Genomic DNA, 21,779 nt, shown 5'->3' on the forward strand with positions numbered 1-21,779 from the left:
CAGTCAAGAAGTCAAAGTAGCAGTTCTCCAAAATCACACCTTGGGAGCAACGTTCTTCAAGGACCGCAAAAAATAATCAAAGAGAAGGTGTCAAGGGCAACGTATTCCACTGTAAGTATTTCAACACCTTTTTAGGGGTTGTTTAGGGTCTCACTCACACTCTGGAAAATTCCAGTACAGTGCATGGGCTAATGCTAATCCGTCACCCGTAGCGGCGTGTTTGTCTGTCGGGCAGATAATGTGGAGTTCTTCTATCTTCCCTCTCTCCTCTCATGCTTTCGCCCTTTTGTCTCCGCCTTGTAGGATCATGTGTGATTTATGACATTTTGTTCCTACTGTTTCTTACACACACTTTCACCTCTCTCTCTCTTCCTTTCGCTCTCTCATCTCCAATGAACACCCTCCACCACACCACACCACACACACCTCCCCTCTTCCTCCACCACCAGCTCCCTCCTCCCCAACTCAATATCACCTCGTCTAGTGTGGAGGAGAAATTGCCGCTGCCTCATATTGCCAGGCTAATATCAAGAAGACATGTCAGGGGATGGAAGCACTTTATTCAGCAGGTTACGTGCAGACGGTTCAGCGGTCTGGCTTTTAAGTGGTTTTGTCTACTGAGGCATGTGTGTGGAGCAGCTTGGACTATTTCACAGAGCAGGGAGGGAAGAGTGTGTGAAAGTGTGTTTGGGTAGAAGAGAGAGGGGGAAGAAAGCTAGAGAGAGAGATGAGTGCTCTTGGGGGTTTAAAAGTTATTTTGCAGCATGGGGGTGTGTACGAGCGTGTGTGAGTGTGAGGGGGGGGGGTATCCTGTAAAGGTCAGCACCACTAGGATTTCAAGGGTCTGGGGGGGGGGCTGTTTGCTGACTGAGTGCTGTGTTTGGTCCTGCTCTTGCACTGTAATTTCTCTGTAGGTTTGGGATTTTAGGGGCTGATGCCAATACCAATATTGGGGAGTGTAAATGTATCAAATTAATCGGCTGATTTTATTTTTCTTTCAATTTAAAAAATATGGTTCCAACACTTGTGGCAAAGATTTGAATTGGAGGCAGAATATTTTACTGTTTGACAATAAATAACTTTTATTGTCCCAAATGAGTGCAGCACTGGAGCACCAAGTTTCTCCCTTAACCCAAGTCACTCTGCTTGGCTACTAAGTGCTTGTGTCAACTGCTGTTGGCTAATATCAGCTAATCAGTTGCTAATATTGGGGTTAGCATCAAACGTTCATGTTGTCAATATCGATCGCTTCAGCGCGATCACTGCCTCGCTGATTACTCAGCCAGGCACTCGCCAATACAGACATGTCTGAGATACAGTAGGCGAACATCAGCCAATTATATCAGCCCGTCAATCCAATTAATAGTAGAAATCAGTCATTCCATACATTACAGGGGCTAAAATGTATGGGCAGAAATCTAAGATAAATATATAACCACTGACATTTACTGTGACAAAATGATTGCTCGCATGCGTGACGCACAGTGGGGAATAATTAGTTATGAGCCATCATAGTGTAAAGCCTGTTTTAAAAGATAATAGAAAAATTATTTGATACTGATGGATGAAGTTGAAGATGCATAATGTGTTGCAGATTGGCTCTTTCTGGAGGGAAAACCATGATTCATTGTATAATTCATACAATGAGCCTCACTATGCAAGATCAAGAGATATAATAACTTAATTCAATATGCAACCAAAATAGGTTTAGTCTTTAAATACATCTGAACTATGCAATCCACAGAGTCAAAGCAACTCAACCTCAAAGGACAGTATTTTTCATGTGCTAAAATTGACTCTGGTCGCGTGTTTCCAATGTGGCAGTAACAGTGTTTTTGCTCGAGCTGAGAGCAACATGTGACTTGCTTTAATGTTTGTACCCCATGAGCCAAACACACGGGTCCTCTAAGCAATATCCGGAGTACAAGGGTGACACTCTTCAGTTTCTGAAAATCCAGGGCACTGTGCCACTCGTGATACGGGACTCAACCCCACCAACCCCCCGACCCCCCCCCCCCCCCCACACACACACACACACACACACACACACACACACACACACACCCGCCCCCTTCCCCAACTCCATCCAGTTCACAAATCCATCTCAAGAGGTCCTCCAATTGCCACGAATACTGAGCGCAACACGAGTAAATCCCCTCATGCAGCTGCCAAGTGTACACACACGCTTGCAAAAATGTTAACTGCTGCACTTAGAAAGGCACTGGCCAGAGACAACAATTTCAGAGTTTTGGGGAACGGAGAGTGGATGGCAGATTAAACACATACACACATACTGTATACGTATTAGTAGAATGTGCCAGCGGTCTCTAATCACCTCCACCTCTCTCCCACTCCCTCACACTGAGAAGAACGCTAAAATAAAAGTACATATCAGTCACACCCGTCCATCTTCCACAAATGACATTACCTGTCAGTGAAGGCAAAAAAAAAAAAGAATATTCTCCATCTCCCCAAACAGAGCCTCATATCTGCCCTCATGACAAGTTCCACTAAATGAGATTTCAGCCTACCACAGCCCCTTTACTTGAGATATGCCGACCATTTCCCTCACACCACCAGGCACACACAAAAAAAAAACAACAGTTCTTGACAAATTGAAACATTAGTTTTTTTCTCCCCTCAGAGAAATGCCTGTACTTAGGGGAAAAAATTATGAATATGATATAAAAAGAATCGTGTTTGTGCCAGGAGGGACAGCAGATAAAAAAAAAAAAAAAACTTGAGGGAATAATACTCAGAAATTGTTTTTTATTTTCTTCAAATGTGTTTTCCACTTTAGTTCATCTGGGCAAGCCATTCAATGATGGGGAGGGGGGGTAGTAATTCGGCTAAATTTGAATTCAATTTATGAACTTCTTTCTAGCATTCCAGCTTTTTTTTTTGTGTTGTTTTTCCAAAACAAAGCCATTAAAAGAGAACATGGGTGGAATTATTGTGGGGTGAAACCTGCTAAATTGCTTTTCCGAGCTCAGACGACAACAGTTTTATGATTGTACTCCTTCTCGCTTTAATGTGCTAAGTTGTTAATCAGGAAGACAAAACGCTTGACACAAAAGGCTCAGATATGTGGATTACGAGACACGCAGGGATCAAACAAACATAAAACAATATTGGCAAATGATTGCTATTCTAATTTCATCATTTTTCTTATTTGAATTTCTTCAGAATTATCGGCCGCGGCAGCTGTACATGTTGGAGAGGAACACATCATGTCCCTGTGGATATTGCTACCCTTGTCCTTCACACTAGATGACCAAATCATTGCCTGTCTGCATCAGCCCTTCAATTTAGTTATTTACTGCCCCCCCACCACACACACTCACACACACACACACACACACAGACTCAACAGTGATAGACCCTACATTTCCCCCCCAGGTGCAGCAACAATACAGTGGGACTACTTTTTTGCTACGGCGGATATAGGAAGCTGCAGTTGCTCCTGCAGCTCGGTCCTCGCATGGCCCACACTGATAATAAAAGGTCTTTCCTTCATATGTTCTTTATGGGCTACAAGCTGCTTTATTGAGCGACAGCGACTTCAGAAATCGTTTGAACCTTGAAAGAGCAATTCAGTGAACTATTATTATTCTTTATATCACCTGGTGGTTTAATGCTGTCTGGACCAACAGACTATTACTGTTGGATTGCTAACAGTCCAAACCATTTAAGGTTCAATGCTACACTGGTAGTTAAAAGTGGTGTTCAAAAATTAGCTTAAAAAAATTACACTTCACCCAAAACATTGGTTTTTTTTCTTTGCCTTTCATGTAAATTGGTGTCATCCCCACCCCCCCCTTTCCTCCTGTACTTTTTTGTGACTCCAAGTGTCAGCCATGTACAGTAATTAGCTTGAAGCTAATGGCAACTAACAACAGCAACAGCAGCAGAATTTCCCAAAATGGTGAAAGCGTTTTTGGATCACTGAGCAGACGTGGATTGTACCAGATGATGCTCTTGGGTGTGTAAATGGGTGTTTTGGTGCAGCTTTGCTGTTGCTAGCCATGAGATGCCATTAGTTTCAAGATGATTTACATGGCTGGTTCTTTCTGCATTCCAGAGTCACAAGGAAGTAACGCAGGAGGGAGAGAAAAACATTTTGTGAGCTCAAGATACTTATTTGTGAGTACATGAAGGGCAAAACACAGTTTGTATTGCCGTAGAAGTCTTCAATACAAAACCAGCATGATTCATATTTTTCAGTTTGTAGGTGTAAGGCCTATCTTGCAATCTTGTGGTGCAAAAAAGAAAAAAGAAAAAAAAAAGCACCGGATATTAAACTGCATAAAAGCGCCACCAAACTGATTGTGTATGAAAATATAGCCCCAAGTTGCCTTTTAGTGGTGATTATCTCCCCTTTTCTTGGAAAGACTACTGGAAAAGGCCTACTTTCATTCATGTGAAATGAAACCATTTTAGCCAGTGTGAGTTTGTGAGGAGAAACAAGTAAGGATAATTATTGTCAACGAATCCTCTTTATCCTGTGTGCCGCATCTGTCTCTAGAGAATCAACATACTGTAGCCAGAGCTGGTTGGTCTGCTGGGACAATCGGTCTTGTGTTTTGTGATTTTATTTATAACATGCAGCAAACCGCTCTTCAGTCCCTATTACACTGCGGGGTCCAGCAATGCCTCGGCCCTCAGAACAAAGCTCCGCATTTCAGGCTCGAAACCCTGTGCATTGGGCCTACTGTTTAAAATGTAAAAAATGGAAACGATGGGAGGGGAGGAGAAGGGGAGGGAGAAAGAGGAGAAAAGAGACTGCAGCAGTGGGCGAATACAGATCGAGTTCCATATTAATGTGTGCAAATTCCCCCGCTCCTGCTGACTAAGATTAGAAAAATTAATTTCATGGATGCAGAGACAATACTGATGTCATCAAGCGTAGAGGAGAGGAGCAGCGCGTTATTAACTCCTCCCTGCCCGGCCTCCATCAAGAATAGCTCATAGTTTATCACTTGAGTTTCAATGGAAGGAATCCAGCTAAATACTGACAACGAAACACAACATGAAGCCTCCACAGATCTTCTCTGAACACGATCATCCTAAACACAAAATTCTGTCTGACCCCATCTTCTAAAAAGGTGAGCTGTTCCCACGTGAACCGCAATCTCATCCTACATCTCAGCACTCATGCCTTGTTGGTAAAAAGTCTGGTAATGAATGACAGTGAGAGGAGTATCTCTAGTCCTCAGGGAGCCGGGAAGGGCCAAATTGCCTTTCCCCAGCCCAATATGGCTGGCTGGGTACAGGCAGCTGGGCATTAAGGCTGGCTAGCAAAGAAAAGCATGAAATTATGTGAGGAGAAAGAGGTGCTGGGGATGACAGCCATAGAGGTGACTGGTGTAAATGTGTACATACAGCACATGTTAGCAGTGATGAGGTGAATGAGGAGACGGACAGGGAGAAGCCAGTAATGTGGATGTGCTTTTGTGTTTGGCACAATGCACATAATTGCTCTCTCTTTTCTGCGTCATCCTCGCTGCTGGTGATAGGTGTGACCTCTGCGTTTGACACCAATATTTACACCACACACAAACACGCTCACACACACTAATAATACACCCTCTCTTTCCAACCCCTCCCTTGTGCATAAGGAAAAGTTGCAGAGCGTACAGTTCGTCACGGCCGCCACAAAGACGTCATTAAGAGAAAAGGTGGGGAGGGGGTGTGGGACAAGAGAGAGGGAGAGGGAGAGGGGAGGGGAGGGGGGGTGGAGGCAGAAGGAGAGAGGCTGCTTCATCTGTCTCAAGTGAGATTGGGGTCGCGGGGTTGCCAGAGCCCTTTTCCTTTGCTGAGGCTGAGAGCTACAGACGCGGCAGGCACCAAAAAAAGAAAAAAAACCTCAATGACAAAACGAGATCCGTCTGACATGGCAGCGACAAGCCATTAGAGAATGAAAACAAATAAAACACAGTCGTCGGCAAACAATGTAGAGGAAATGTGTGGGAGAGCACAGCCCTTAAATTTGACTTCCAAAACCCAGTTTTCCAAGACTGAATTTATTCACATTCCCTACCAGGGATCGTTGGCTTCACGGATAAAAATGATGAACAAGTTTATGTAAATGCCATTTTGTCATGTTTTTTAAAATCTGTTCAGATCAAAATTCTCCGTACTGTTCTCTTCTGTCACAGCGCAGATTTATATGTGCTGAGCATGTGTTTTTAAATCATCTTACAAATGTTGCTGTAGATCAGCAATGTCTCCCCTTGAAAAGTTTCTCACAGAGAAGAAAATCCAGTGAAAAGCCTCTAGGTAAGACTGTGTGGCACTACAACAATTGCTTTGAAACTAATGCAAATTAAATGCTTTCAGGAATTAATGGAGGCACTGCTAGCAGCACTCTGCCTGACTATTTCCATGGAATCTCTTAGTGATGTGGAGGAGTGAGGGCCTTGATACATTCCTCGTCTTTTCTTGTCCCGCTTCTTGTCCTGTCTGTTGCGTGCCTGGGACCGAGGAAGCCCAGTTCATCTAAGAGCCATGCTGGAACGAGAAGAATGTGTTCCTCTCTCACTTCCATGGCCTCTAGAACCCTATGGAGAGATGGTGTTGCACAACTAAATGAGATGGAGGAAAGGAGCAATAACGTCAGTTTGCTCCAAAGACAGAACGGGCAATTGGAGTAAACATGCTGTCCCTTTGCATTCTGTGTCTCCTGCAGTCGAGCTAAATTAATGGTATTTAAATATGCGGGCCAGACCCCCACACGAACACATATACTTTTTTTTTTTTTTTTTTAAATCACCACCTTTGCTAATGGAATGCTATTGGAGGGGAACAGCGTTTCTACAGCTAAGATAATTATGAACGAGGTCCTGTATTGCCAAGTGTGTTTATGAATTAGCAATGGTTATTCATGATATTGTGCTCAGAGTAGGGTGAAAATACATAAGTGAATACTAAGTGAGCAGACCAACAGAAATGATGCTAAAGGGTCCTGAGGGGGCTTTCTCTGCCATCCATTAGTCTTCCCTGTAAGGCAAAGCTTAACGAGCTCCTCAGGCTGGGAGGTTGGCCATTGAAGGAGAGGGAGCAGAGTAAATCATGGATGCGAAACATGCATAAGCAAGAGCAAGAGCACGATTGCCCCCCCAGTTATTAAGCCCTTTACCACCTTTCCTCCTGGATTTTGTTTAGAGCACCTGAAATACAGGTATATGTCATCAAGGAATTAATAACTCAAAATATATAGTATCTAAGAAAAGCCAGTTGTCAAACTAGGTCACACCCGTGGTGCAGCTAAAAGAGGCTCCCTGCTAAAAACAAGGATTTACATTCTGGCAGTTTGCTTTGGAGCACTGCCCAGTCCCCCAGGGTGGAACCATCCATAATTCTCTTGCAAGTGATCCATCACTTAAGGGGGAAAAAAAACAACAACAAAAAACATAAATAACAAACAGATATCCTGACCTTCCTTCCTCAGGCGGATATTAGATGCTCATTAAAAGTCACCTGAAACAATTTGAACCAAATTGATTTCATTATTGGACTCAGCACGACACACAAGGCCCCCACGTCTGATAGCTCAGCAGGAAATTTACAAAGTTAATTAGAAAAACATTGATTTTCATATAATTTTTTTCCCCCCGTCTGCTCGATGGTGGTGAAGTGACATGGAGAGGGGTTGTTGATGCGTGGCAGCTGTGAGGTTCAGTGTGGATGAGAACGCAACAGATTAGTGGATAAGTCTGAAAATGTATTCCAGCTAATAGAGCTGTGTGACAGATTGTGTAATAGCTTGTTAAGGCGTTGCCCTCCTCCCCTAACCCCCATGCACCTATATCTCTTAACCTCTTCACTTCTTGCATGTACACACCCCAACACACACCTCCACATAGCGGTCATAGCAGCAGCAGCTGCAGACTTGGCCTTAATTTTGTCCTGTAATGAATGTGAGCTACCTCTCTTCCACCCTGCTGCGAAGGCTTCCCCAGAAATGGGCTCCACAAGTAACAACCTGGGTTAGAAGCCCTGGAAATAGGCTTCCCTCCCCCATAGCCCCTTCAGGTCACCCTCTGGGAGGCCCCAGGCTCTGTGAGCCCCAGCCAGGCCTCCCATCTCCTGGGCCCTGACTGGGAATCAATCACCGAAGCTGGCTGGGGAACATGAGGTGGGGGAGTCAGGTCGATCAATGAGAGGCTCCAGGCCTGTGGGAGCCCTGATGCATGGTCTGACGGCACACACACACACACACACACACACACAGATTTGACTCAAACTGAACTCCACCATTCACTCCCTTTATTGCAAAGCCCTGGGGCAGCTTTGTTTACGGTGAACTGGCTGTGCCAAACCATACGAGGAACATGTGAACAAGAAAATTAAGTGATATTTACAATTAAAGGTCCTTCATTATACTTGGACATGATTACACTGACAATGACTGCGTGAGTAGTCTCTAGTATTCATTTCATCTGTTTCTGATGTGCTGTAGAGGAACAAGTTTTCATCAAAATTAAATACCTTCAAGACAGGAAAAAAAACCCTGACACAACAGCCAAATCTTCCAGCCCTCAAATTCAACGTTTAGTAACCACATTGTTCATCCAAATATCAGCAAGGCAGAATATGTGGCCACAGACATATACCCACCAACCCTTGACAGACCTTTTATGTTCAAGCTTATATTAAAGGCAAGATATATTAAAAGTGATGCACATATTTCCCAGGAGTGGCAGCAGACCCTTTGGCTGCAACAACCAGATTTCAGCATGTGTCCAATTCTGTGGGAGAAGGTGTGTTAGCATACATATTGACAGTATATGTAAATTAATCTGTTTGTGTATCAGAAGGATAAATGGAAAAAAAACACACACACACACACATTGCTATATCAACCATAGGTGCAGCATGTCTCTCAGCATCAGTAAAACATGTGTAGCATTGTGTGCGTGAGTGTGTGTAATCAGTGTGTACCATCTGTGTCCAGATGTTGCGTATGGAGGAGGCTGCACGGACAGCCAGACAGTTGGCAGGCCTTCTGACAGGCCTGTGTTCCTTATTGATAGAGGGATCACAGAGACAGAGGAGTCAGCCATGCTCAGCCCGACCACAATATTGTCCTCTCCGCTGTTATTCATCGCAGTCAGCCAGGAGAAATGGGATGTTGGGAGCCAAGTTCAGAGCTGTCAGATCTGGGCCAAATAGGAGTTGAATAGGTTTCAAACATTTGGAAAACAGCATGAGGAATGTTTGATTTGCCATACAGATGCAGCCGTGATCTTGTGCCAAAGCTAAATAAATTTGTCGTATTTCAGTTCTAACAAGGATTTTAATGCTGATGACAATCATGCTGAAGTTGAAGCGCACGGCTCAGCGCATCAGAGTAAACGGCGGCAAGGGCCAACACGTTGGCAGAGTGGTTAGACTGGTTCCTGGCGTGTCAGTGGAGGTGAGACTCGGTCATGTTACGCTCAGGAAGAAAACACCCCACTCCTGCAACTCAGACTACTCGTAACCTCTGGGTTCCTACTTGGAGATGTGATTTGAAATTGTGATTATTTCAGACTTTTATCGTAGTTACGAGCGATGACTTCATACATTTAACACTTTTACACTGACATCCTAATTCTGTGACGAGGAAGAATATTCACCAAGTTAACAGTAATGAGCAAGAGTCAGGGAGAGGCTGGAATTGTCAGGTTCAATACATTCTAGGTTTGGTGCCCTGACTCCAGCCAAAATCGCAATGTTGATTAAGAGCAGAAGGATTCGGCAAAAATAAAACATCATATTGTGACGGATTTTGGCTAATATTATGTTACATGATGTTTTGCAGGGATCTGTAACAAACAGATGTTTTTTAAAGTCAGTACGATCGGCAGGCTGGTTTATCTCTGCAGCACTGAAACATTTCATTTAAAAAGGTAGTTTGACACACTGATTATTGCTCCTCCCGTGATTTAGATACTGCGTGTCGTGATTTGGAGAACTTCTCCACTGACTGTCCAGCCTGATCACCACTTCGACGAATATACGATTATTGGCTTTTTTTTAGTGACGTTGATTGAAGAACAGAACGGGAAAAAAAAGGCAACATATTAGCGACATCGAATCATTTGATTTCTGGAGTCTTCACGTCTATAATTTATTGTAAAACAAAGCAGATCTGCTTGAACTAAAATGGTTTTAAGAACTTCTCTAAGCAAGAATTCAAGTCTTGTGCACGTCATACTCGTCCCTCTACTCCAGTCTTTTCCAGCTGCATCTGTTGACTGTTTAGTTTCCATTATTGCCTTTCTAAACTGTCCCCCTGACCCTGCACCCTGTGCCATCTTTCTTTCCTGGATCCTGCCAGAGTTATGGAGCAGGGCCGACATTTATGGAGGGCAGACCCTTTTCCTGGAGCTTTGATCCAGAAAGTTCTATAACCTATAGTTTTTGCAGAGGTCATCCAGGAGGAGCCATGTGGGCAGCAGCGTGTGTAAGTGAAAGCACATTGCGCAGCTCGTTTTAAGCACAGCCCAAGTGTGAAGGCGAGTGTGAAAAAAGCCTTCGAGGGTTTCAGGGGTTATAAGGTGCATGTTTGGTGCTTACACGAAGACTTTTCTCGACCTACTTGTGCGGGTGTGGGAAAGAAAGTAATAAACAGCACTAGACCAGGAGAGGAAAAAAAAAACACATCAAAAATGAAAACAAGTGAAAGGAATTAGTAATGTATGGGAGGCCAACCCCAAATTTCATCAGGCAATATTACGGGTCTCATATCTGTCATCTCTCTTTCATCAAACCCCTTCGTCCCCTAAACAAATTATTCATGCCAGCAGCTAAATGTATTCATACCATTCTGTTTACTTTATTACTCCACTTTTATTCTGCTCTTTTCGCCACATTTGTTTACAAGAATAAAAGCCTACTCTGACAGAATTATCCCTCTGCACAACAAAAATAAATCACAGCGCTTGCACACACATCATTCACATTCAAAGAGCAACACTAAATTATAGATGGCCCCTTTCTCCCCAAATATGCATTTCATTAGCATTTCCTTCGCATGTTGTATTTTTTTTCCTTCTTCCCGCCTGTGCTTACGATCCACTGATGTGCGTGCGTGTTTTTGTGAGTGTGTGTGTGTGTGTGTGTGAGACTGGAGAATGAGAACAGTCTTGCAGCAAAGCAGGACGCGTCCCCTTTCCCAAGCCTAATTTAGGATTCAATTACAATACTCTTTAAAAAGCGTCGACTTCGCAATTAATTATTTTAAGATTAGCCTGACAGTAATGGGCCTCCCACCGACGCCAACCAGTGCAAGACTGGCTGCCTACACCCCAGGACCACTCTGTCTCTCTACATATGCGCGCGCACACACACACACACACACACACACACACACACACCTTTTTATTCTTCTACCTCCTTCATTCTCTACCTGTCCCCTTCACACTCTTTGCCCGCCTTCTCTCCATCTTCCTCTCCTGAGGAAACGAGAGATAAATCTTCCTCCATCTCACCTTCGCATCCCTCCCTTTGCCCTTTCTTTTTTTCCCCTCTTCCTCTCATTTCTTTTCTCGTTCTTTCTTTTCCCTTTGTTACTTTGCGCCGTGCTCTAATCTCCTTGGTGTTTGCCGTGCGATTGATATTGCTTCAGTATGGCGGGCTGCTTTTTATGAGCCACAAGGGCCTTCTCCCACGTCCTCCTGCGTCCCCAGGAAACGGATGAGCCCCGCGACAGTACGTGTACACGCATAAACACTCACACTCATGCACACATGTGCATACACAACCGTCTGTCACCACTGCTGCCAAGTGTAAGCAAAAAAAAAAAACAAAAAAAAAAACATGCCGCCCTCATCTGCCCAGTTTGATTGGAGCCAAGCGAAGCATTTTTTCCTCCATCTCCGCCACCACCGCTCCTGCTGGTGCTCCACCCCCACCCCACCCCCTGCTTTTCTCTTCTTTTCTCGTTTCGGAAATGCATGTCATCATCCAACCCCTTCCTCCCTCCGCAGCAACACCCCCACCCCCATCCCCCCAATCACCCCCGGGCAAACCTCAGCCGAAGCCCTGATTCTGTTTATTTAAATATTTGATATGTAAGCAGTCATAAAATAAATGTCAGAAGAGGGAGTGGGAATGAATATGCGGGGTGTAGAGGGAGAGGCCATTATGGGTAATGGTCTCTAATGTACGCTGCAGCCCCCCACCCCCACCATCACCATCACCATCACCAAAACTCCAACATACAGACTAACCTGTACATGATGGACCTGCAGATGCTCAAGCAACAGGGAAGGAAATAGAGTGGGGGGCATGTACAGCCTGCAAGGGTGTGTGTTTGTCACTGAGGCAGACACACACTCACTCACACACACAGTGACACACTTGTGCAACTAGTGATATGGAAAAGAGGCCCTCCCATGCACAATTGACTTCTAATACATTGCATACTCCTCAAACCATCCATTTACCAGGCCTTGCAATTTCAGGGGCCCTGAAAGCAGCACTTTGCCAGCACTTTACAAAATACCTTAAAAAAATCTCCAGCCTTTAAAAATGCTCTCTCTCACCAACTGCCAATTCTAACATGTCTGTTGAAGCAGCCTTGTCTCCTGGTATATTGAACATGGCTTTATTGAATTGCCAGAATTTCCATGTTGGACACAAGACCCAGTGCGGGATACCATTAAGACACCCTGCTGCTACCATTATTACTAACACACACACACACACACACACCTCCATGTATGCGGCACCACTCGCGTAAGGTTTCCCAGCTAGTGGCACCCAAAGGATTACATGGCTGTGACAATTTCACCCAAGAACTGATAAAAAAAGGGAGAGGTAGGCGGAGTGAATAAATCAAGTGTAGCCACTGAGTAAGAGAGAGAGAGAGAGAGAGAGAGTGTGTCTGTCTGTGAACAACCTTGAATTTCTCCTTGATGCTGAGATGCTAAAATAGTGCAGATCAGCACAAAAAAAAAAAATCACCAATTAAGAACAAAAATCATCATAAAATGTTCATTACTGCTGATGGTATATTGGCTTGGCATTTCAGGGTCTTTTATTCTCAGACCTTTGCCTAACAAGCTCCCTGGCCACAGCAAAAGGCTGCAGGGGTGTGTGTGTGTGTGTGTGTGTATATGTGTGTGTATGTGGGGGGGGGGGGGGGTCACATCAAGGGTCAGAAGTCAAAGAGGGATGTTGCCCACTGTTGACCCCTGTCATCTCTAGATGTGCTGAATAACCTCGTGATTTTCCACATCCGTCACTGAACGCCAATGTCTGTGAGCTTCACAATGTAAAGACACACACATAAACACTCATTAACACCCCACCTGTAACCACATTCACATACACACTCGCTTGCTAATTTATTAGGTACATCTAAAAAAAGTAATGCTGTATAATCCAACAGCCCAGCAGTAAATCCTCCCTTCACGAGGATTGTAATGCTCCGTTTTTATTGAATCTGTGTGAGAGAGGTGTTGATTTATTTTAATGGTCATTTTGGAGGCTGTGATTTGTGGAGCTGTTAAACTGTGCTGGGTTCTACTGAGCGGTGTTCCTCATATTTCAATTCATATAAATGTGATGGACAAAACCACACACTCAAGCCCCACGCCATGTATTGATCATCTTCCACGTACCTTTAATCAATGTACACGTCCCAAAATACACAGACACACTTCTCCGCTGATATACATAAATCTCCTGCGCACACACGCCCTCTGTTCCCCTCTGGCCCTCCGGAGTCCAGGTCAGGGTGCCCCCAAGTGTGCCTCACTCTCTCCACTGTTAATTACCACTAATCGGGCCCGCTCCTTTTTTCCCTCTGCTATAATGGAACCATTCATCTTTACTACTTAATGAGTAGGCACTGTAGTCAGCAGCCAAGGTCATCCACAACTAGCATCCAAAAGACAAAAAGACAGAAACTCTTGCAGAAGAAGAAGAGAGGAGGAAGAACAATGGAGAGAGATGGAGAGGTTGTTTATCCTCTACAAAAAAAAACAAAAAAAAACAAAACAGAGCAGAAAATGTGAATATGCAGAAGTTTCCACATGACTCTAGTTTTTGGAATTTGCCCAGAGTGTAAAAAGATGAGAAATGTCTGGGAGCTGTGGGAGTCTGCAGTGTCCAATGCAAACCACAACACACACAGGGAATTTCCAGAGAGAGACTAATTAAAATACCCATTATGTGAGTGCAAACAATGGGTCCCTCACAACAATGCTGAAAGCGCAGTCTCGCACAGTCAAAGCCAGCTGTAAATATAAAATGTATTTTCTGTAATGCTGTAAGAACCTCTTCCCCAGCTTATGCACGCAAAATGATGAAAGCAATCACAGTGACTGGCAGCAGAGTCCAAACCCAGCAGGTAGGAGGCCAACAAGTTAGCGTCCTCACAAAACTACTGAGGAACACTAGCCTGTCTCCATTTAATTCTCAAGCAAATCTTAAAACTAGCTGGAGATTTGTCACTGAAAAGGAGATGCGCATAAGTTGTGTTTCCATCAACTGGTTTGCAAGACATCGCTACAAAATGCTGCCAGAAGGTGGCAGTAAAGGTTACACATGGTTGTAGCAAACAGTAGAAGGAGAAGAGGCGCCTATCAGTGAGAAACAGGGCGAGGAATCAGTAGTGGACTAGGGGTACCAGCATGGGGACGGATGATAATATCAGCACATTATGGGTATCAGTAGAGAATGGTAACTTGTTTTACTATATCACTGTCTGTCTGATCTGCTGTTCGTGATGAGGAAACAACGCAGAAAATGTAAAATGTATGAGCTTTTTAAAACATTTGGAAATAAAGAAACTATTTTTAAAATTCATAACGTTTCCATACATTTTTCAGCTAGTAAATACGTAGCATATAAACTTGTTTTTATACTCATAATATCAACATCGGTAAATATCGGCCATCAGCCATAGGTTGTAAAAACATCGGCGAAAAAATGTATTCGTGTGCGTGCCTCAGCTAGCAGTTATCGGACATGTAGCATGCTGCCCGGACACAAAGACAAAGCTAGGGAATTTCAATGCAGATGAAAGTGCTGGAAACAGCTGTTGAGCGCATTTACTCTTTTTTTTTTTTTTAATGGCAAAAACCACATCAAGCGAACTTAAAAATTGTTTACTTTCACTGTTTCCATCAATCTTTTCAAAATCTGATGGAAACCCGACAACTCACTTCCTCGAAAAAACAAAAAAATCTGTGGATTTTTATATCCGAATTTCTCAAGCAACCGTTTTCTTCAAGCTTTCTCTTTCCCTCCTTTCCGTCTCGAGGAAGCTCAAGCAGTCATGTCGTCTTGCAGCGCTGTGGCGACCAGCCTGGCACAACCATGCTTGTAAATGGGACAGTTGTCTATGGATTATGTTAATGTGGTATTCCACACTCCCCTCTGGCATGTGTCTGGCATTACAGTAACCTTTGCATGTTTAGCCAACAGTAAGTATGGATGTTCATTGAGAAGGGAGACACACACACGTGCATGTATTAACAAACACACAGGGAGGTGAGGTGTGCATGGCATATATCTGCTCTTCCAACAGTGTCAATGTCCTTTGGATGAATTGGAATCATTTAAAAAAGTAAGACATTTAAACTCTAAAATAAAGTTCAATTGTGCTGCCGATATCTAATCCAGTTGATCCGGTTTGTGTCAAAGGAGTGGCTGGCATGTCGAACGCAAGCCTGTGAATATCAGAGGTGTGTATGCAGGAAAAGGAGAACAGCAGGACAACACACAACCACATTTCTGAACTTCTCCCACAGATACAGCTTGACCAGCAGCCGGCGGGCAACGAATGACTCCACTGTTAATGAGGAGAAAGTGGTATTAATTGATATGGTAAAACTGATCTAAATAAGGGGTGAAATCGAGTACCCAATGTTGATAAATCACCAATGTATCAAATGTACGTGCTCAGTTCTCTCACACACACAAAACCATAATGGACAATCTCATTTTTTGGTATGAAAGGGAAACGATGAAAGGAATACGGCTGGGAAAACACACGGCTGACCAGTCAACACACGAGAGAGAGAGAGAGAGAGAGAGAGAGAGAGAGAGAGAGAGAGAGAGAGAGAGAGAGAGATGTGCAGACATAAGTGCACGTGTAAGAGTGTGTGTATGGAAGTCTAAATTTGCGTGACAGAAAAGGACACAGAAAACAATAATGTAGCGAAAAAGAAACAACCCCAAGAAACAGACAAACCTCATTAACGGAAACTCAGTGTGTCGTCCGTGTCCCATCATCTTTCTATTTTTGTCTCTCTGTGCTTCACAAACGACAGACAGCGCCTTGCTGGTGTGTTTGGCTGGTTTTTTTCCTTTCTAGTTGTTTTTTTTTTTTTTTTTACTGAGCAAATGGTCCCACCATGCCAGAGATGATTAGGATCAACTCAAACCAAACAGCAATACATGTGTGAGTAGAGAGCTAGGTCTACAGTCTTTGATGTGATGGATGATGGTGATGATGATTTTCTCACAGCCTGGTAAGATGGGAGGATGGTAGCAGTTGGCACACGCACACACACACACACACACACACACACACACACACACACACACACACACACACACACACACACAGAGTGGACTACAAAGAGGCTTCAGTGAGCGTGCATTCTTTTATGACTAACGTGACCAGCAACATAGCATTATGCAACAGGTTGCTTCAGAGTAGCTGCTGGATCGCACCGGGTCCATCTGGGACACGTTCCGGCTCAGACCCGGCTGCCGTAGCTGATCGCAACCACTCTAGAAAATTGTTATGATTCCACCAGACGCACCGCAGAGCGTTTGAGAAGCGTCCCAGAAGTGTCTCACCATTCTGCTCAGCTAAAAATACATGCCCGGTCTATTTTTGCCAGAAGCCGCATCATTTTGCGCGTAGCAGATGGAGCAGGGCAGCATGCACCAGGACAGACTTTGGTTCACATCGCTATGCAAAAGCCACTAGCACCAGGAGAAAAAGCCTCTGGTCAGACGATTTCCACCACTCATGACAAGAGGTTCCTCTTGACAAAAAGTTCATGAATTAACTTATTTGTGGGCTGCAGCACGAGAAATAACCAGAATTAAAATCCTATCCATAACAGAAGCACAAATGTCAAGAAAAATAAATGACCATATCAGCAAGTCTGGGAAGACAAGACTCTCTGCAACCTCTAAAGCACTTCCGGTGGGACACGAGGGTGAAACAAAACCACGTCACATCCAGAATGTGGCTCCGGTGGGACTCTGTGTTCTGCAGCAACACTTAAGAACACAATGAACTGAAAATAAAAATGGCTCAAGTGTTACAAAAGCATAACTATGTCCTCCAGAAAGTCACGAAACCGTCAGTGACATACCGTACAAAGCTATTCAAACAGAAACTTTTGCAGCACTGAGGAAAAAAAATTGTGCCTGCATGTGGTTTATTTTCTTTTACTAAAAAAACAAAACAAAAAAAGAGGTTACACAAAAGAAACTCCAAAATGAGAATGAAGTATTAATGAAAATTAATGTGCACCCTTAAATCTTATCTTAAATAGATGAACCTCCCGGGATAATCTGCCAATTATCTCCCAGTTGTCTCTGTTTGAAGACCTCCACTGTCGATACATTCGTTGTATTAGAGGAAGGGGAGGCAGACATCCGTCGCATTTTTAGAATACCATACTTGAGGTTTCATTAATCACTACAATTAGAAACTTCCTCCTTTCTGGAGGGAACAACCCCAAGGATTTTTTTTTTTTATTATTTCCTCCACTGTTGGCCAGAGAGGAGAGAGGAGGGAAAGAATTGAAGGCAACATTAGACAGAGCTTTGGTATAATAGCGCACAGATCTCTTTAGTATAGAGTATAAATATGCAATAGGATACGCTGGCTGTCTAAATACCTCTGAACTGACTGCTCATCCCTCGGGAGAGCAAGCTTGCTACTGAGAGCCAGGGACAGAGAGGCAGATAAAAGACACAGAAAACACTGACAGAAAAAAAAAGGAAAAAAAAGAGGCAGCAGCAAAATAGAAAGCTGTCTGTATAGAAGACCATCTGTTAAAAAAAAGTATACAGTTAACCGCCTTCCCTTCTTTTATGAAAACACAAACAAACAGAGAGACAGATCACCCCTCCTCTCGTATCGAGGAGGAGGAGGAGGAGGAGAGGGGGGGTCCTTCCATTCAGCAGCTCCACGTGGCTAATTAGCATATGTGAAGGTCAGGGTGGGGTGGGTGGATGGGAGGGAGTTTGGGGCGCCACCACAGCACCCACCACCATGCATTTTGGCATCCCGCCAGTCTCTCTCTCTCTCTCTCTCACACACACACACACACACACACACACACACACACAGCAGACAGAGGATACCCAATATATCTGTGTATGTGTGAGCAACAACTTGTAAATAGTTTTTTTTTCCTCGTTGTTCACAGGCTGAAACCGAGGAGTTTAACGATGTAAACATTTACCAGAGCTCGCTCTCCCTCTCCCTCTCCCTCTCAACTGGACCAGGCCCATTTCTCAGAGTTCAGCAGTCCTCCATGTGACTCACTCCAAATATCGCCTACATCTCTGGCTTCCCTTTATTCATTCTCTCTCTCTCTCCGCTAACAGAAAAGACAGGAGCTCATTCTCCATCCTTGTGTGTTTATGCAAATTGTAACCTATGATATAAAAAAATAAAGAAATGAATTAACCCACCTGAAACGCCAAATAATATCTATGACATTTGTGCAAATAACCTCCTACAACTGAAATGTTTTGAAATCTTTATTTTTCAGATAGAAGCCGGGAAAAAACAAACAAACAAACCAATCTTTGACCTTTGGTTTCCCTGTAACAATGGCTAGCTTTTGCCCTTCTCTTCGTTAATTTCCTTTTTTAAAAACAACAACAACAGCAACAACTAAAATTATGTGGACATTGCTTCAGGTCTTCAGGGGAGAAGCACGCATCAGATGTAAATGGCTTAACGGCCAAAATGAAATTACTGCCAAAAAAAAAAAAAAACAACACAAAAGAAAACTGTTCAGTTTGTGGTTGATATTTTTCTTCATTAAATGTGTATGGGAAGAACGAGGGGGTGTCTGTTACATAAATCATGAAAAAAAGAAACATTTCTGCTGCAATATCATCGTAACCACCTTGCAGAAAAGTTTCATATTTTGAAAGATTCCACTTTTGCTGGTGAACATTAAGTGTACAAAATCAGGTTAATGTTGTGATTAGTTTGCTGTGATTTTATTGCGTTTGCTCTCTTGTGTCTGATCACGTGGCCAACAGGGTTCTTATTACACGGAGGAAGAGAATCTGGTGGCAGTAGCTTGTTGGTACTTCCTCTCTATCTGAGTTTTACTCTCTTACACTAAAAAAACTACCTCAAATCCCAAACTGCCAGAGGACGACTCCGGTTTTCGTACAGGCTCATCATGTGTTCAGCTCACCCCTGCTGACGAGGACAAAGTTAGATTGAATCCATCAAGTCAAATTTAAAAGCCCTCTGTCTCCAGCATCCACACGGAGAAGTTAAATTTACCCAATACGGACAATTAACTTTCTTCACTGAAACTGCTTTGCTTTTGATTTTTTTCTGTTCCCTCCTGACACGAGCAGTTCTGATAAAACAGATGAGAAACAGCTGACACCAAATCACCACCCGCTCGCAGTAATTAACTCCTTTCTTCGGGGCTTTTACACAACAACCTTTGACTCCAGGGGACGTTGTGAGTGCACAGTGGGAAAAACAAAAAACTAATAATAATACATGAGCAGACACACAATGATGCAACCGGACAGTTGTTTCTCTCCCTTTTTTTCAAAAAAAAAATTCTTGCTGTTTTTCAAAATCTGAATTAATTGGCGTTTTATGTAAACCACATGCAGCCCAGGGATAACCCCAGCCTGCCAATTACCTAAGCAGACTATGCGCTTCATCCAAGGAAGATGAAAAACGCTGAGCGGAGCCCTTATCGGACGCAACAGAGCAAATTAAAATTTCACTCTAGTGTTGCTAATCAGCACAGTGCTGGCTGGCCAAGACAGAGATGTAAACAAAACAACATAAACAAACGACTGACAGGAGAGATGGAGAAAGAGGCGGGATGGAGGTTGAACTGCTTAGTGCTGACGAAGGAGCTTCAGCCTCCTCCTGCCTCGACGCACTAACAGACACACTCAAGGACACACATAAAGACAGCTTAAATGCAGCTCCCAGGGGAAAAAAGAAACACCAAAACACTCTCTCTCTCACACACACCCACACACCCACACCTGCGTGTTCCTGACCAGGCCCCATGGGTTGTCCATCCCATGCAGAACATGCACCATAAATTAAATTCCAGCAGCCACAGTCAGGCCCATCACTATGCACAAGGCTCCCTGAGATAGCCGCATAATACAATGTGACATTGATGCATTGCTCCTATTATAAAGTCTTTGTTCGTATCACACTAATAATTCATAAGAGAGAAATGTAAACAGCATGCACTGGAGAGCACTGCGAACAGGGATCATTTCAAGGTAAGCATATTACCAAGGATGGGATTGGCTCTGGTCTTTGATATGTAGAATTACTCAGCTTTGATTTCTGCGCTAAAAAAAAAGAAAAGGCTAAACATGGAGTCGTACTCGTGATACATTAGTGAGAACTATACATTCATTTTTCTTTTACTGGGTCAGATTTGAAATGAGTTGCTGCTGCTGTAATTATCTAAGCAACAACAAACGTACTAGCTCCTCATTATTGTCTACTAATTAGTTATATTGTTCTCTGTGTGTCGTGTGTCTGTTCTGATTAGTGAATCACAGACGGCCCCTTGTTACACATATAGGATTACACACAAAAAAAAAATCATTCATGATGAAAACTATACGTTTGTTATCCTGCCTCTATACTTTATGGAAGCACACTCCAAGTTGCTGTCATGCATTCAAGCAGCAGACATATTCAGGTAGAAATTGAACACTGAATATTGTGCTGTTTTCCCCTCAATCGCAAAGGCCCGAGTGATTTCGAAAAACTGGGACGAAGTCATTTTGGTGAGAGCAGGTTTGACACACACCTCTAAATAACGTATCACATGTATCGTTCACAATACACAACATACACAGTGGAAGCCCTGTGTTTTCTCTATGTTGTACGTGTGTGTGTGTGTGTGCGCGCGCGCGTGCGTGTGTGTGTGTGTGTAAGGGGGTGTAAATGAGGTGCACTCGTTTCGCTCACAGCTTGCTCCTGAAGAGAGGCAGTGGGGAGGGAAATTGAATTTGAAAGAGGGGAAACTGTGCCAACAGGTGACAGAGGTGCGCTCCGACCAAACGCACTCTGAAGTGAAGCGCAGTCATATCACGGGGCCAATTTGGATGCAGTATTATGCACTACACCGCCTGCCTCTCTCACACTGCCTGTCAGCGCGCAGGAGAACAGTGCTGCCGCTCCACGTATGAATTAAACATAGGGGCTTTTGTAGCGTGAATATACTGCTGCTGAAATGTTGGTAAAGTCGTGAGAGAGAGAGAGAGAGAGAGCGAGAGAGAGAGAGCAAGAGAGAGAGAGCGAGCGAGAAAGCAAGCATGCACAAATTATTATGAACACTGAAGGGGGAAAAATACATTCACAGGATAAAATGTTCAATTTGTCTAGGGAGATGGTTTGGTGGAATTATTTTCCTTTAAAAAAAAATCTTACAAATTATATCATAGCCAGAACAACACAGAACTGAATGGAATAGAATGACTAATAAGCTGTTTGGGATCTATTAATATTTAATACCCAATTTAATTCTCTATCTACATCTGATTAACTCTAATATCTCTGC

At 43.5% G+C, this 21,779-nt stretch overlaps 1 protein-coding gene across 4 annotated transcripts in view; it reads right to left on the reverse strand.

Moving 5' to 3' along the window:
* LOC147246812 (AT-rich interactive domain-containing protein 1B-like) overlaps positions 1-21,779 on the reverse strand; it is a 169,818-nt gene that overhangs the window by 144,527 nt on the left and 3,512 nt on the right. The window lies entirely within an intron of this gene.

Source organism: Aulostomus chinensis, chromosome 17, assembly GCF_037954235.1.
Source record: "Aulostomus chinensis isolate RoL2024-O1b breed Wild chromosome 17, RoL_Achi_v1.0, whole genome shotgun sequence".
Classification (NCBI taxonomy): domain Eukaryota; kingdom Metazoa; phylum Chordata; class Actinopteri; order Syngnathiformes; family Aulostomidae; genus Aulostomus; species Aulostomus chinensis.